We start from the raw sequence: 15,834 nt of genomic DNA on the forward strand, positions 1-15,834 counted from the left end.
ACAATATCGTCATTTGTTTCAGACTTGTAACTTCCAAATGCCGCAACCAAATTAAACGCAATATGCGCTAATATTAACAGCGGGTAGGTGTGGAAACCCGCACCAACAAGAATATTGCAAAGATGATATTTATTCAAGTCGCGACGCGAACGTATACAGAGTACTGAGTAACTAAGAAGGGAAAGCAATTTGATCCCCCAAACACTTGATACAGGATAAAAGAAATCACGACATGACGCAACCGCGCCAAGGCAGAATAAGTAAGTGATTAATATTTCTGTTATGTGGTTAGTCTAGGAGGTCATTCACTCTGTTCGCAATTGGGTTGTTGAAATGTGACCTTCCATTATGAAGAAATGGAGCGTAAGTTGGATGTTCTAGACGTGCATATTTTTAACCTTGGTTTGGTTTTTAAATTTAATGCCTAGGTTCTAGTTTTAAAACAAGCTTAGGTAACTTAATATGAAACCTAAATAGATACTTAATTACATAATATGTTAAAAAAACTTCTAATTTAACACGTTAGAACTTTTTTTTTTTATAGCCTCATTTATTCCTTAATTTAAAAATACATTACAATAGTAAAAATATACATAACAATTCTTAAATAATTTCATGTGCAAAATAGTTTAGAATAGCAATTTCAAATTCATAATTCATTTTAACATTAAGTATATTAAATATTAATTTAATTATTATCTAGAATTTTATACAATCTATATTAAACAATTAAATACGATTATGATAAGATTTAAAATATACATTTTTTTTTTTTTAATTGTTCAATATATACTTATGTCGTGCAGTTTAATTATAGTTATTTGTTATGCAAGGGTGCAAAGTTGTATTTTACCCGCGAGTGTGGAATTGATACACGAGCAAGCGAAATGATTCTATAGTTGAACCACGAGCGTAGCGAGTGGTTCTAAAATAGAATCCTGAGCGTAGCGAGTGTTTCAACACACGAGAAGTAAAATACATTTGCGCCCGTGTGTAACACAAAACTTTTCACCTCACTATAGCGAGGAAAGTACAACATCCACAGGCGTTAGATCATCTTCATCACTGGAATCACTCATTTCTTTACGATATTATAACAGAAAACTCTGGAAGTTGTGTATTTTTACGCGAGTCGGTGAGAAAAGGTTTTAAATAAAAAAATTGTTGACAATGTTGACATTTCTGATGTATGAAATGTCAATGATGCGTTCTGAAATTGCATCTACTCAACTTGTGCGTTCAGAATTATATATAAACATCATTATAAAAAAAAACGTTTCTTATGGAATTTTAAGGTTAATGACTTAAAATCACTAAATAAAGCTAAATTTGGTATTTTTAATTAGATTCTCAAACCATTTATTTATTGATAATTAATATCGAACGAACCATTATCATGAGCGTTTTACGTTTTGTTATCTGTCAAGCTACTTAAACACGCTCCATCCAAGGTCAAATTACTTTCCCCACTAGTGGATAAAACGCGTTTTTCCCCGCTTGTATTGAAGGATAAACGACAACTTTCCGAGCTAGTGAGGGGAAAAATTATTTATGTACTAAGTTTGAATTAAGGACCTCTCTTCGAGTGAAGGCCTTCTCCATGTTATTCCATACATCTCTATCGTTAGGTCTTCCTGTTTGTCGTTTATTTTGTGGTCCTGGCCAAGTAGTCACTTTGTATGTCCATTTCTGTTTGCTCATGCGTGCTACATGACCAGCCCATCTCCATTTCAGTTTTTTACAATGTTCTAAGGCGTCTAAGATTACATTTGTTGTTTTTCTGATATCCGCGTTTCGTTTCCTGTCTCTCCTTTTAATATTTAGGATACTCCGTTCCATAGCTCTTTGGCATACTTGTAACTTATTATTTATGCTATTGTTGAATATCCAGGTTTGGCTGCCATATGACAGACATGGAAGTATACAGGTGTCAAGTACTTTTTTCTTAAGCTTTATAGGAAGGTTTGATTTCAACACTTCTTTATAACTCCAGAATTTACTCCATGCAATATTAATTCGCCTGTTTATTTCGTCGTAGTGTCTGGATTTAGTAAATGCTATTTGTTTACCCAAATAACTGTAGTCCTGTACATACTCCAATTGGGTAGTGTTGACGTTAATGGGTATTTTTATAGAGTTAGTCATGATTTTAGTTTTTGTGGCATTTAACTCTAGTCCTATTTCTTGGCTGACTTTGTGAAGTTCGCAAACCATTTTTTCTAGATGTACTGCTGTTTCTGAGAAGAGAACGATATCGTCGGCGAACCTCAAATTGCTCAGAAAATTGCCTTTTATATTTAAACCCCTCTGTTTCCAGTCTAGTTTTTTCATAATACTTTCAAGAACAGTAATAAAAATTCTAGGCGAGAGCGGGTCTCTCTGTCTAACTCCTCTGCAGATTTTGAATTCAGAGCCTTTAGTTTCCATTTTTACACAAGATACACTTTTGCTATACATATCTTTTATAAGCTCTATAGTCTCGTACGGTACGTCACATTCATATAAAGCTGTCCACATGCTTTTGTGAGATATGGAATCGAACGCTTTCGCATAGTCGATAAAAGCTAAGTAAAGCGGACTTTGGTGTTCTTCATATTTTTCAATGATTTGCTCTAGCGTATGGATGTGATCCGTTGTAGAAAAGTTTTTTCTAAAACCAGCTTGCTTTGGTGGTTGGTGTTTTTCATTGTATTTTGCTAGGCGTTCTTCGAGACAAGAGGCCTAAGTGAAAACTCTACTAACAAAAAAACTTACTCAAGATCAATAATAATAGAGACTGCTACATCATTTTATCAAAATCTCTACTCATAGCGAGATAACTACTAAGAGGAAAATGAACCCATCGCCCATGACTCTACAACTTTAAACAGATTCTCTGATTCTGAAATTATGAAAAAAATAGATAAGTTAAGACAGGACAAAAGTCATGAACCAGACGGCATTCCAAACGAGGCAATAAAAATAGGCAAGTTTCTGCTAGCCCCTCACTTAACAATCTTGTTTAACAAGATCCTAGATGATAGAAAAATACCCACCGACTGGGCAAAAACAGATGTAATATTGTTGTACAAAAAGGGCGACCCGGCTAATATAAATAATTACAGACCTATCAGCTTGCAACCAAATATGTATAAATTATTTGCCTCTTGTCACGTTAGAACTAACAAATGATATTTCAAAACAGCAGTAAATATTCTAAACGTGTACCTGTGTTTTTTATTTAATTTATGCATTAGGTACTTACCTAATATATATAACAAAACATCAATATCATGTATCATTTGTCTGGAATCATTCAGGATTGTGGTACAACGACTGAAGTTCAAATAGCATTACTAAACTGATGAGATTATGATCACTTGATCATTTTATCCGGTTCAAAGGACCAACTATTTAAATTCTAAGTAGGTACATAAAACGTGACAATGGTGAGCTTGAAATAGTGCACTAAATTAGAATGACAATAGGGTATTTGACAACATTAAAAATATATAAAGAATTGCTGTCATCCTGAAAGATAATAAACTAATAAAGTATATTTCACTATATTTGAATGTAAATTATGTTTATTTTTTGGAAAATAAACGAAAGAAAATTTAATATTTTTTGAAATTTCATCAGGGACGTGAACGCTCTGTGATTGGTCAACGCTCGGATGACGTCACACGCGGGTAAAAATTCTTGATTGCCTTGAGTGTTTTAACTGTTTTATTTGTATTTAGCTAATTTTAGTTATTGTTCCACAGTTTTCTGATATATTCCGATTTATCCGTATATCTAGTAGCACAATATTCATAAGAATCTCAAAATGGAGCCGAAATATGTGAAAGCTGATAGCGCAACCTACCAGACAGACGCATTAATGGTTACACTTTTCTTTAAAGATAATCCGGATTACTATGCTGCGGAAGTTAGAAATGTAAAAACATTTCGATTTCGATGATACGAATATGACGACGATATATAGATATAGAATACGATGACGAGAATAATATCTCCATACTGCACTTTAGTTTGAAAGAAAAAGTATGCTACTAACTACCTACTAATGCTGAAAGAGCTATGTTATGAGGTTATGTAGTAATACATTAAATACCTAGATCTTGTTTCGTTAAATAACAAAATCCGCTGCTTTAATTACCATATTTATTTACAGTTAAATATTACTTACATCGAAGTGGTCTTCACACATAAAAACATTTATATGCGCTTAAATGCTCTTTGGGTCTCTTCGCGCTAGTTTTAACCACATTTTTCTTTTTTTCGGATTAGTTGGAACGGAAACAAACAATTTATCTGGATTTTTTATAGTCGTACTTAAACATTGCGGCACTATACACCATTTATATACCATTTTACAGTGAAATAATCAATTCAATGCACATAAACCATAAGATTTACTAAGGTCATTGACTGAGTTTACTCGCGTGTGACGTCACACGTGTCACGTGATTAGCCCCTTTGCAAAAACAGCGTTTAAGGCGCGTTCAAAATAAATAAACTTTAACATTGTTTTTTTATATTTAATACAGGAAATTTCACGGAAATATCAATGTAGTGTAATTATTAAGTCATAAACAATAAATTAAAACCATTTTCAAAAATTAGTCAAATAGCCTATTACCTACATAAAGTGAATATATGTACATCCCAAGAAAAACTTCATCAACAGATTTAAGATCACATTTGGTCTGTTTTATAGGTATACTTGTTTTGACCAATAAAGTGTTTACTAACGTACTACTTCTAGACGCGAAGATTGTCTGGAAGTATTGATGATAATCGGTCACGTAGAAGGGTAGTAAAGTATAGGAAGAGCGCCTACCCGGTAAATAGACAGTAAAGGCAGGACCCAGGCTTGCCTGCAAATGGCGCAGGAAAGATAGGAGTGCCTGGAAGAAAGTGGTGCTAGACGTCTGTGGCAATCGCGACCCTCAGCAATGACAGACGACTGACTGAATGATACGACTGGAAAGAAGAAAATGAAGACTTCATTGTGATCTTCGTAAACAATAAAATCAAAACTAGATCTCTTAAATTGCCATGTTACGTATATTCAAAAATCAGGTTCCCAAAATAAACTCAGATAAATCAAACATCATCCGTATATGCCAATCCTTGCAAAACTTAACAAAGCTTGTGTCAGTTGTGTCTTCACTTCACAGTTTTAGCGGACTTCGGCGCACACGTCTCATTTAAATTAATTCACTTGAATTAGACCCTTATGGCAATAGCATAGAGTTTATTTCGGCTTATTGATTTTATCTGCATTGCTAACCTATGCAATATGCTGGTCATCGGACGATTTATTAGGCGATTCCCGAAACCCAGACCACATTTCTTTGATAATCTAACTCTCTCACTTTTCAACCAGATTAGGCCGATGTGCGATAAGGACAGTAGGAGGACAGACCACGTTGCACGTTGGATACAACAATATGACGCGGAGTATTGCTTTCTTTAGTGGTAAGTAGGTTACTTCGGTTGCAGACATGAGTTGAGCGGTCAGAAGTGTGACTGATGCAATTTTGGTGTGACAGCTATTTTGTTTATTCGAGTTATCAAAGATAGATATAACTCCGTAATAGATGGATACAGTCTAAGGAAAAACGTGCCTCGAAAATCAAGAAAATTTGATTCTCGTTCAGAGGGCGCTACTAGTTTTGGCCTACAGTCGTATAGATGGCGTTGATGGTTTCGTTTGTTATTTAACAATTTTAACGCATATCAGTGAAAGAACATGGGTCAAAATCATAAAAATAATTAATACAAATAAGAAAATCATTTATCTATATTTAAATACATTCTATCGTATTTTTATAAATCTTCATTTTTAGTTTTAAAGTGTGTCGACAGTTGGCAGTGAATTTACTGGGGTTACAAAATTTACTATGACAGTACCGCTCTAGTATAAGTTACTCTATGGTGTTATGAATTATGTTAGGTTGTTCAATATGTGTGCCTACTGTTGGATTTATTAATTCGAGGAAATAAAATGTAGATTATTTATTTAACCAGCGATGAAGCATAGCAAGTTTATTCTTATGACAGATAAGTTTGTACCCATGGAGGACATGATAAGTAACCTCAGACAACATCAAAAGATAACGCAAATAAAAATGTGAATAGCTCCATACATTTCCTCTCATTTGATTATGCGTGTTGCGCGAGAAGCACACATCGGGCCGGCCAGAAGGCAGTGCTGATAGAGCTGTTGGGCTGAACGCACCGCTTATGAACGCGACCGAAAACGCCAGAAAAACGCGGGAACCGGCGATGAATGAACGAAATCTAAAAAACAGTGACAGTGTGTGATTTGAATTTGGAACAGTTTCGCTTGTTTTTTAGTTTACTGTTGTTTTGAACGTGTGTTAATTTGAAGGTAAGGATTTTTTTGATCCGTGTGTAGTTAGGACTTACCTATTACCTTCGCAAAATTTATAGGTAGGTACTTTTATATTTAAAACTTAAAAAACGTGTACTCAATTAAGTTCATTATTAAATATTAAATATAACCTAAGTGGCATATGGTATTGAGATAGAAAAAAGCAAAGATACGGCACTGACAAAATTGCAATGTTTGTTATTATTATTGTTTATCATTGTATACATGTATATGTATGTTTTGATCAATATCGATATACTTATAAATGGTAAGCATGATTTTCTGTGTGCACATTTTCTAAGTTTATTATTTATAACCATATTAAGATAAGAACCGTAATTTACATTCGTTAATTGGTCGAAAACCGCAACAGATACATATTATCTGTCGTAAAAGTTTATCGTTTTCTAATTATTTATTTTCTTATTATTAGTTGAACGAATGTCTGAGAAAAAGTTCCACCAGTCAATTCGATTGGTTAAAGGATGACTCACGTTAGACCGGGCCGTGTCCGGGCCGGAGCTTCCGGCGCTTACTTTTCTATGACATGACAGGTGATCACGTGGTGCTTTCCATAGAAAACGAAGCGCCGGAAGCTCCGGCCCGGACACGGCCCGGTCTAACGTGAGTCATCCTTTAGCCTACCATCTGGGTCATTTTAGTAAACAGAATAGTTGTTAGTTTGTAAGTTATAGTTTAATTAACCTTATGATCGAATTCAACCACTCGCACCTGAATTTTATTTATGCGTTATGCTGTTGTACAAGTGAGTAAACAAAAGTTTATATTGATATACCAACTCGAGCAAGCGAAAGATTTCAAAAAAGAACCACGGGTGTACCTACTGAGTGAAACGCATTTTTCATCATACAAACGAGAAGAAAATAAATACTACTGTAAAACATTGCAAATCAAATCCAAATGAACGCTATTGAATATTTATCATTTAAAATCATCACATGATATTATAAGTCAATTCAACCAGCCAACACGAGGAAAGAACAAATCAATCAAGTTTGATAAGCCTCTGGTTCTTGCCAAGGAGAAACGTTACATACCCAGAATGCTGCGCGAGGCCATTGAGATTAAGAAATATCCAAACTTTAATAGGGAAGATGGCTTTTCTCTACCACCAGCTTGGGATCCTGTAGTCCATCTGATACAGGAGCAAGCGAGACATAGACTGTGAGACCTTAGTGTTGGATGATGCTGGACATTCTGATGTTTTGAAAAGATGTGTCCCGCCGAGTTTGTTGCCGGTCCCATATTGGGATACCCTCCTAGAATTTAGGAGGGAATTAAATCTTCTCGGGTCCGTGGTGTAGGGTTGGAGCCGGCGTAGTTTTTATCGCGTATATATATATATATATATATCTTTACTTGAAAATAATTGTAGTGTATAACTAGCCTTATGAACCGATTTTGCATGTACAACCAGCCTTAAAGTTTGTAGTCTATGATTGTTCATTATTTTAGTATGTGGGTATTTTTGCACATTGTAATTTTTCCTCAGTCACCCGTTGACCACGAACGCTGTAAAGAGTTCGAAACGTCGGGATGTATTATAAATTCAATATACGCGATATAATCCGTTTTCATAGTTTTATTTTATACGTCGTAATTTCATAGAAGTTTGACGTTTAAAATAACACTTGCACTGCGTGTGCTATCAAAATCGTTGCAGACTTGTCTTGGTCTAACCCTATGTAGGTACTTTATGTAGCGATGAAGCAAGCCAAATTCATCAGTAGGTAGACGCAGATTTCATAAGGTGCAACAAACGATGCATCGATCACTGCATTAATGGTGGTGCCCTGACAGTTTCACAGCTTGCAATTAAGTAACAGCGAAACGCATTGACCATTAACGAAACCTTTTCGTTTGGCATGTTTGTAGGTCCAGAAAACGGCCAATGGCTCTGTATTGCTGCTAGGTACGAGTACTACATACTTGAACCAAATCAAAACAGGCTGGGTAGTAAGTATTTAATAATGCCTCATTGGGCATACCTAGTTACCTATACAGATTTAGGTTCACATTTGTATTTATTGTAACTGAAACAGAACATAACTGCGTCGGGATTGTTTTTGAGAGACATAACAACGAATTTTTTTTTTTTCTCTTTTTTTTTTTTTTTATCGCGTATATAATATATATCTTTACTTGAAAAATAATTATAGTGTATAACTAGCCTTATGAACCGATTTTGCATGTACAACCAGCCTTAAAGTTTGTAGTCTATGATTGTTCATTATTTTAGTATGTGGGTATTTTTGCATTTTGTAATTTTTCCTCAGTCACCCGTTGACCACGAACGCTGTAAAGAGTTCGAAACGTCGGGATGAATTATAAATTCAATATACGCGATATAATCCGTTTTCATAGTTTTATTTCAACGAAATTAGGCTCCACTACCTATACTTAACTTTAGAGTATAGAAGTAACATTTCTGTAGTTTTTCTCTCGGTGTACGACCCATCGTTCGGAAAAGTTCTATATACTTAATATGATTAAGCTGGTTTTAAACGACGGTGGAAGGCACCCTATTTTCGGTTACCCTAACCCTAAGTTAGCCCACAATAGTAACATAAATCACATGAAATGCTATTTTCGCTAGGTCTCACTGGTACAAAACTGCCAAAGCATATCGCTAAAATTCAAATATAATTTTCCGCGCTTAATACAATTCAATGATTCCGGCAGATAACAATCGGAATAATAAATAAATAATAAATAAATAAATATTATAGGACATTCTTACACAGATCGACTAAGTCCCACGGTAAGCCCAAGGAGGCTTGTGACTGAGACAACGATATATATAATATACAAATACTTAAATACATAGAAAACATCCATGACTCAGGAACAAATATCTGTGCTCATCACACAAATAAATGCCCTTACCGGGATTCGAACCCAGGACCATCGGCTTCACAGGCAGGGTCACTACCCACGAGGCCAGACCGGATATGTTCAATTTATTTTGTATTTTTGGGTTATCACAATTGATACCGATCTCACGGTATAATTTGGACGAAGAATTTGGACTTTGCATCCGTGTCTCAAGTACCGTGCAAAAGCAATATAAAATTATGTTAATTGATATTTTTATCATCGCTGTGCGGTGGAATGAACTGTTTTATCTACACACATATTATAAAACCCTCTATGATGCCTTCAAAATCTGTAAATAATGGCCAAGGCCAACATTAAGAAACTGTTTTGTTACTGCAGCAAATTTTTTATCTGTGAAAATGTTATTGCTAAACAATAACATCGATATTGATAATATTATTTCATTTAAATTTCGAACATCTCCGAAAAACAAAGTTTGATTTGAACTCTATTCTAATATCAGTCGAGATGACGTTTCATTCGAAATGAAATGTCAATTGCATACAATTTTGACAAATCTCGCTGTTATAGTTGGTCAAGCAAATCTTGTCAGTAGAAAAAGGCGGCATATTTAAAAAATGTAGGCGCGAACGGATATCGTCCCAAAGAAAATTTGAATTTCGCGCCTTTTTTTACTGACAAGATTTGCTTGACCAACTATAGTTGGTATCGAACGATATGGCAATCGACCCCCACTCTAGTTTGTCTCTGAATTTATAAAAAACTACGGAATGCGTGATATGCGTGAAAAAAGTTTTCTTTGCCGCCATTTGACGTGCAGCTTATATTTTAATTAGTTTGTAAGTAAAAAAATAATTTGTTTTGTTGTTATTAAAGTAACAAAGGTTTCGTGTAAAATGTGCGATAAAGATATTTCGGAGACGCCACCTCATATCCGCGAATTCCGCCAGAGAGCAACTATGCCCCAATGTCGGCTGTAATATAAGGTTAGTGAATACATCATAGAAAGTTTATAACATGTGTGTATATAAAGCAGTGTATGTCCCTGTACATAATTAGGCATTAAAATACTCGTGTGATTCTACTATGAAATGAACGAAGTTAGTTTCATAAACCCACACTCGTGTTAATGCCTTTCATTATATAGCAGTCACATAAAATACTATATTGGTCTTGGCGTTTGTTATCGGAATAATTTAATAGGACTGCACCTGTGTCTGCAATAAAAAGCAATGCAATGCAATTTGATACAGAGATCAAGTAAAAAAAAAACCATTTACCTACTCTGAACGACTTTAGACGAGCTTACAATTAAACCCGGGCCTTGGCTTAGCCACGGATTCGATTCCCATGAACTATAAGTATATACATATAATATTTTCGTTAAATAATTTAATAATAACTTAGAATAGTTGTGCTTTTTTTTAACATTAACTGAGAATAGTGAGAATCAATTATTTATGTAGGTACATACATGCGAGTAATAAATAACATACAATAACAAATCAATAACATATATTTTTAATACAGTTGCTCAAAAAGTGCTACTTTTCGTGGCTGTTTAGCGTGCGGAAAGTTGGTTTTCGCGAACTAGTGCTTTTTACTTTTCCAATTTTTTTAAATTTATAATTGTTCCAATTCATGACTACTTATTGATGAGTGTTAATATAGTTTCCTTTAAACGTCGTAATCAACATAAAAACCTACTGTTAATGTAAGAATACGAAAAATATGCATATTTCATATTTTATTACTTACCTCTTCATCATTATAATTATTATAACACGTTTATTTTTTAACGTTGAAAAACCGTTCTTAATAAGTTGTCTGGTTGGAACGGAACGCCTGTCAAAGAAGAGGCGTTTTTTCTTACTGCAAGAATGTTTTAAGTTACCAAAGGCAACATTCGATATTGTTTTTATAAATATACGATATTCAAATAATCGTTAATAACGATATTTAGGTAATAATAGTACGATGTTTTATATTTGTAAAACAATACAATGTGTACAATGTTGTATGAAGTGGGTTCAATAATAATAACAAAATCCATTCTAGTCGAATAAAAGCTAAAAAAAACACCTCTTCATAATGTCAATGTCAATAATGTCACAGAATTAATAATATTAAAGTTTCGAATTCCTTACTTGTTGTTTTTCTTATTTTTTCGCAACTGTATTAAAAAACGTCGTTCGATACACGTGCGGAAATGTCATTCTTCACTCGTCCCGAGTTGCCACTCGCCTACGGCTCGTGGCAAGATATCTCGGTACTCGTGAAGTAATGACATACTTTCCGCACTAGCATTGAAATGTACTATTTTAAATTCGAATGCCGCTCTAAGAAGGAGACTGCAAAAGATAAATTATTAGGTACCAGAGTACCTATGTTCTTTACTGAGACCCGTTTCGCCAAGCTTGTTCAAAGAATAGGTGCTATAGGTATCGTTTCACGGCAATTGAGACCAATTACCAAAGGGGTTTTAAGTAAATACCAACAGCAACATCAGGAGGAAATGTGAAAGATCAAAGAGTCGCACGCGGCGAAAATGGCAAGACCCTATTCAAACTTAAAAAATCTGATCTTGATTTGATTATATATATATACGCATCGACTTGAGAACCTCCTCTGTTTTTTGTCGGTTAATAAAATCGCAGCGTATTTCGCTCATTCCAGTATAGATAGGTACCGTCTGTCTAAGCTAACTCTGCACCGGCTTGAACATATCAGTGTGGGCATATTATAAACATTATATCTTAATAAAAATTTAACATTAACCCTTAAATGCATAGTGATGTATGTATGTATGCAGCCTACACAACAAAAACATATAATTTTATGCATAATTAGATAAAATCAATTTGGTCCTGTACAATTATTTTGATCGTAAATTAAATACACTTTTCGTCGTTTTATTTAAATTTGCGCAGTATTTAAGTTTAAAAAAATACATTTGTTTAATAAATACATGTAATTTAGGCGTTTTTTGGGTTTGCAATTATTTTATATTTAAAATCTTTATTATAGGTATATTACAAATAGTATACATTTCTAATGAGAGTAAGATTTTTCATATATCTTTTACCAATAATTGCAAGTATATTTACATAAATTATGATTTACCCTATGTTAATTCGTTTAGCAGTGAAAATCGATGCTTTAACATTTTTTTTTATTAGACCCAGAATCAGTAAACAATTATTTAACACACGTGCATATTAATTTCAGGCAATAAGAAAAAATACATTTAAGGGTAATGGTGACATTGCCTCACTTTGTCATTGCAAATGCCATGCAGAGTTAGCTTGATCCGGCTCTATGAGAGAGATGCAGTGTGAGTATTGTCAAATTAATATCAAAACAAGATTCGAATTTTAACATTAGAATGCCACTGAAGGATCGTGGCTCGTTACTTTGTTACACGCGGGACAGAGCCTGCAGCAAGTCCAAATTCGACTTTAAACAGGCTACTTGACAATCTCAGTCAAAGGTGGATTCGTGCATAAGCCGGGGCCTTCTAATCTTGACAATCGTTGATAGAAAGCGCCAATCGAAACTTTAACAATGTATGGAAGTAGTCACGTGACTTTTCGTGGCATCTGTGATCCCGATACATTTTTAGGGTTCCGTACCCAAAGGGTAAAAACGGGAATAGGGTCCACTAAGACTCCACTGTCCGTCTGTCCGTCGGTCCGTCTGTCTGTCTGTCTGTCACCAGGCTGTATCTCATGAACCGTGATAGCTAGACAGTTGAAATTTTCACTGACGATGTACCTATTTCTGTTGCCGCTATAACAACAAATAATAAAGAGAACGGAACCCTCGGTGGGCGAGTCCGACTCGCACTTGTCCGTTTCTTTTTACTTTTCGTTTGCAGGTTGATATAGTTAATTGTAGAGCCCACGTAGAGCCAGACCTGAAAGTAATGAAAAAGTTTGCTACCTACATATATCCCTAATAGCTTTTTTAGAGAATTGTTTGAATGAAATTTGTAGCAACAAAAATTTAGCACTAAAATTTTAGCCTGATTATATGCACTACAGGAGTGAAACTAAGTGAATGCTTTTAATGAAAGAACAATTTCTACTTATGACCGATAGTTTAAGCTTGTTTGATTTAAAATAATACCAGTAAAGAAAAAACCTTGGTAATATTCAATACAAGCACAACTTTACGTAAATAGAAACGCATTCTTACCTAAATATTAAACCATATTTATTCCACTTGAACAAATGTTGACCGACTTTTCACAAACGTTTTCCCAGAACCTAAAAGAAACTAAATTGTTTTAAATACTTATCTTCCTAGCGTTTTCCGGTAAGTCCGGTTTCTTCACGATGTTTTCTTTCACCGAAAAGCGACAGGTAAATATCAAATTATATGTACCTAAATATATCGAGATATCATAAATTTATCTCAGTTTTATTTTGCTCGGTGCAAAACTATGACCATTCCATAAAGTGATCTTCTTGTTCCGGTGTTTTTCTTATAGGTCTAACGTTACAGCCCAATGTGGATTGTGGACTTTAGATACTTTCTATAAGTATTTCGTCACATTATTTAGTTCGAGGCTTGGTGAGGCTGACAGACACTATAGTATCTTCACCTTAGCCCCCATAGAAGTAAGAATAGAAGAAAAATATAAGGAGGAATATTAATAAAAGATGAAGGCTTACTCATGATATTTTCGTTGGACGTTATGCAACCTTAAATATTAATGATATTTCATACAAAAGTTCCGAGAAACTCATTAGTACAAGTCGGGGTTTGAACCCACAACCTCCGGTTATTAGTACGTTAATTGACCGAGCGAGAGTGAAGGTATCCGTTTCAGCTTAGGCCATAATGCTTTCGTATGTCCGGCTATTCTCCTTTACAGGTCACATTTCTCAACCGATTCGCATAAAACTTTTTGAACAGTAGGCTTTGCACAGGAGCGGTCTTTTTCTAACTTTATTTATATTCCAAATGGCGGTTATAATGGTTCGCGAGGTCTACAGTTTACAGGGTCACTATTTTTTTTTAATATACCTAAGACCTAGACTTGGCTCACGGAATAACCGCCATGTTGACTCGACGATCATTGTTCCTATAGTCGTGTCAGCGAACGGTCTCATAGCGAAGAGTCTCGACCAACACCTAGAGAGACTCGCTGGGTGGTTGGATTAAGGGTCAGATGCGCAGAAGGCGGTCATTTTGAACACGGCGCGTATAGTACGTCGGTTCCTCATTTTGCGGCCCTGACCACCTAAGTTGCTCTGGGCTCGATTAACATACCATATAAAGTTACTTAACACCTGCATTGCAGTGAGAACGTAAAGCCGCGGGCATCTGCCGTGGGACCAATTGTTGGTTCACGACTATGGACGCCGGTTTACAACTGAGCAAATAAGCTGATTTACTCGTATATTGACTATTACCTCGTACGTATCGTATGACCTCGTTAATAAATGTTAAGTCGCGATTAAGATTGAACTAAGAATCAATTCTAAAAAGGATTAGGCAAGTAATAAATGCGTTTACAATTCGATTTTATGGTACATACTGCGTGCTGCAATGTAGGTACTAGTTAGGATTACCATACAATCGATAAATGTTTAACTTGGAAAATGCGTGATAGGCGACTTATTGCTTTTACATTTGTCAAAGTAGCCGTCAATTTCTAAGAAGTATGTACTTACCTACTTAAGTATAACACCATCATAACCACCAAAAGTTTGTGCTTACCCTCGAATACTTTTCCAAATACAGATCTCTACACTACGCGTTCAAAAATATCTGCCACAGTCTAATTTGTCTACAATAGAGAGAGACATATCTCTTTTTAAAGAATGAAAAAAAAATGATTGATTGATTGATTAAATAATGGTAGATACTTTTGGCGCATAGTCAGATATACATTTTACACACATGTAAAACTACAAAGAAATTTTTAAAGAAAAACAACATATATACAATACACTGTGTTTAATGTAATATAAAAGTATGTACCTTATAATACCTTAGTAAGTAAGTAAGTAAGTAAGTAAATATTCTTTATTGCACCAAAATTATACATTTTACATACATGTAAAACTACAAAGAAATATTTAAAGAAAAAATAGAACCAGGTAACAACAGGCGGTAATATTATAAGTTAATCATTAAATTTCGATTAAGGTACTAACATTGAAAATGAGTGCATGATTTCGCCGTTAAACGCAAGTTTGGCGAACCTAGTATAAGTTTAAAATGTATTATACTTTTTTGAAGAAAAAAAAATGCTACTTTTGATGCTGACTATACGTTTTGTTTGTAGCGAAAAGACTGCCTACTCTTTTCTTTTATACACCTGTCCTCGCAAAAGGTGAAGATCTCGGCGGTTTCCTTACTTTGTTTTAAAACAGGATGTAGTGAAGGTTGTAGAGAAATGTCTTTACCCATTTAAGGGCTTCGTACAATTATGTATTTGGTGATTTTGGATATAATTGGAAGAAATTATCTTCCTAGTGCATTATTGTATTTAATTAACCTGACTTTAATTGACTTTATGTTTCATGGCATTTCCCACAATGAAGATAAATTGTGGTTAATTAACCTGATTGCCATAT

At 34.7% G+C, this 15,834-nt stretch overlaps 1 protein-coding gene across 4 annotated transcripts in view; it reads left to right on the plus strand.

The window, feature by feature from the left end:
• The first annotated feature begins 127 nt into the window (after positions 1 to 127).
• LOC134743159 (protein spaetzle 5) overlaps positions 128 to 15,834 on the plus strand; it is a 55,398-nt gene continuing 39,691 nt past the window's right edge. Inside the window, exons 1-2 of one of the 4 annotated variants that reach the window (XM_063676505.1) lie at positions 210 to 260; positions 5,375 to 5,466. The gene's annotated coding sequence lies outside the window, so the exon portion shown is untranslated. Of the gene's footprint in view, positions 261 to 5,374; positions 5,467 to 6,180; positions 6,383 to 15,834 lie in introns of those variants that run through there. The other 3 variants (XM_063676504.1, XM_063676503.1, XM_063676506.1) reach the window with 3 other exon arrangements.

Source organism: Cydia strobilella, chromosome 7 (assembly GCF_947568885.1).
Source record: "Cydia strobilella chromosome 7, ilCydStro3.1, whole genome shotgun sequence".
NCBI lineage: Eukaryota > Metazoa > Arthropoda > Insecta > Lepidoptera > Tortricidae > Cydia > Cydia strobilella.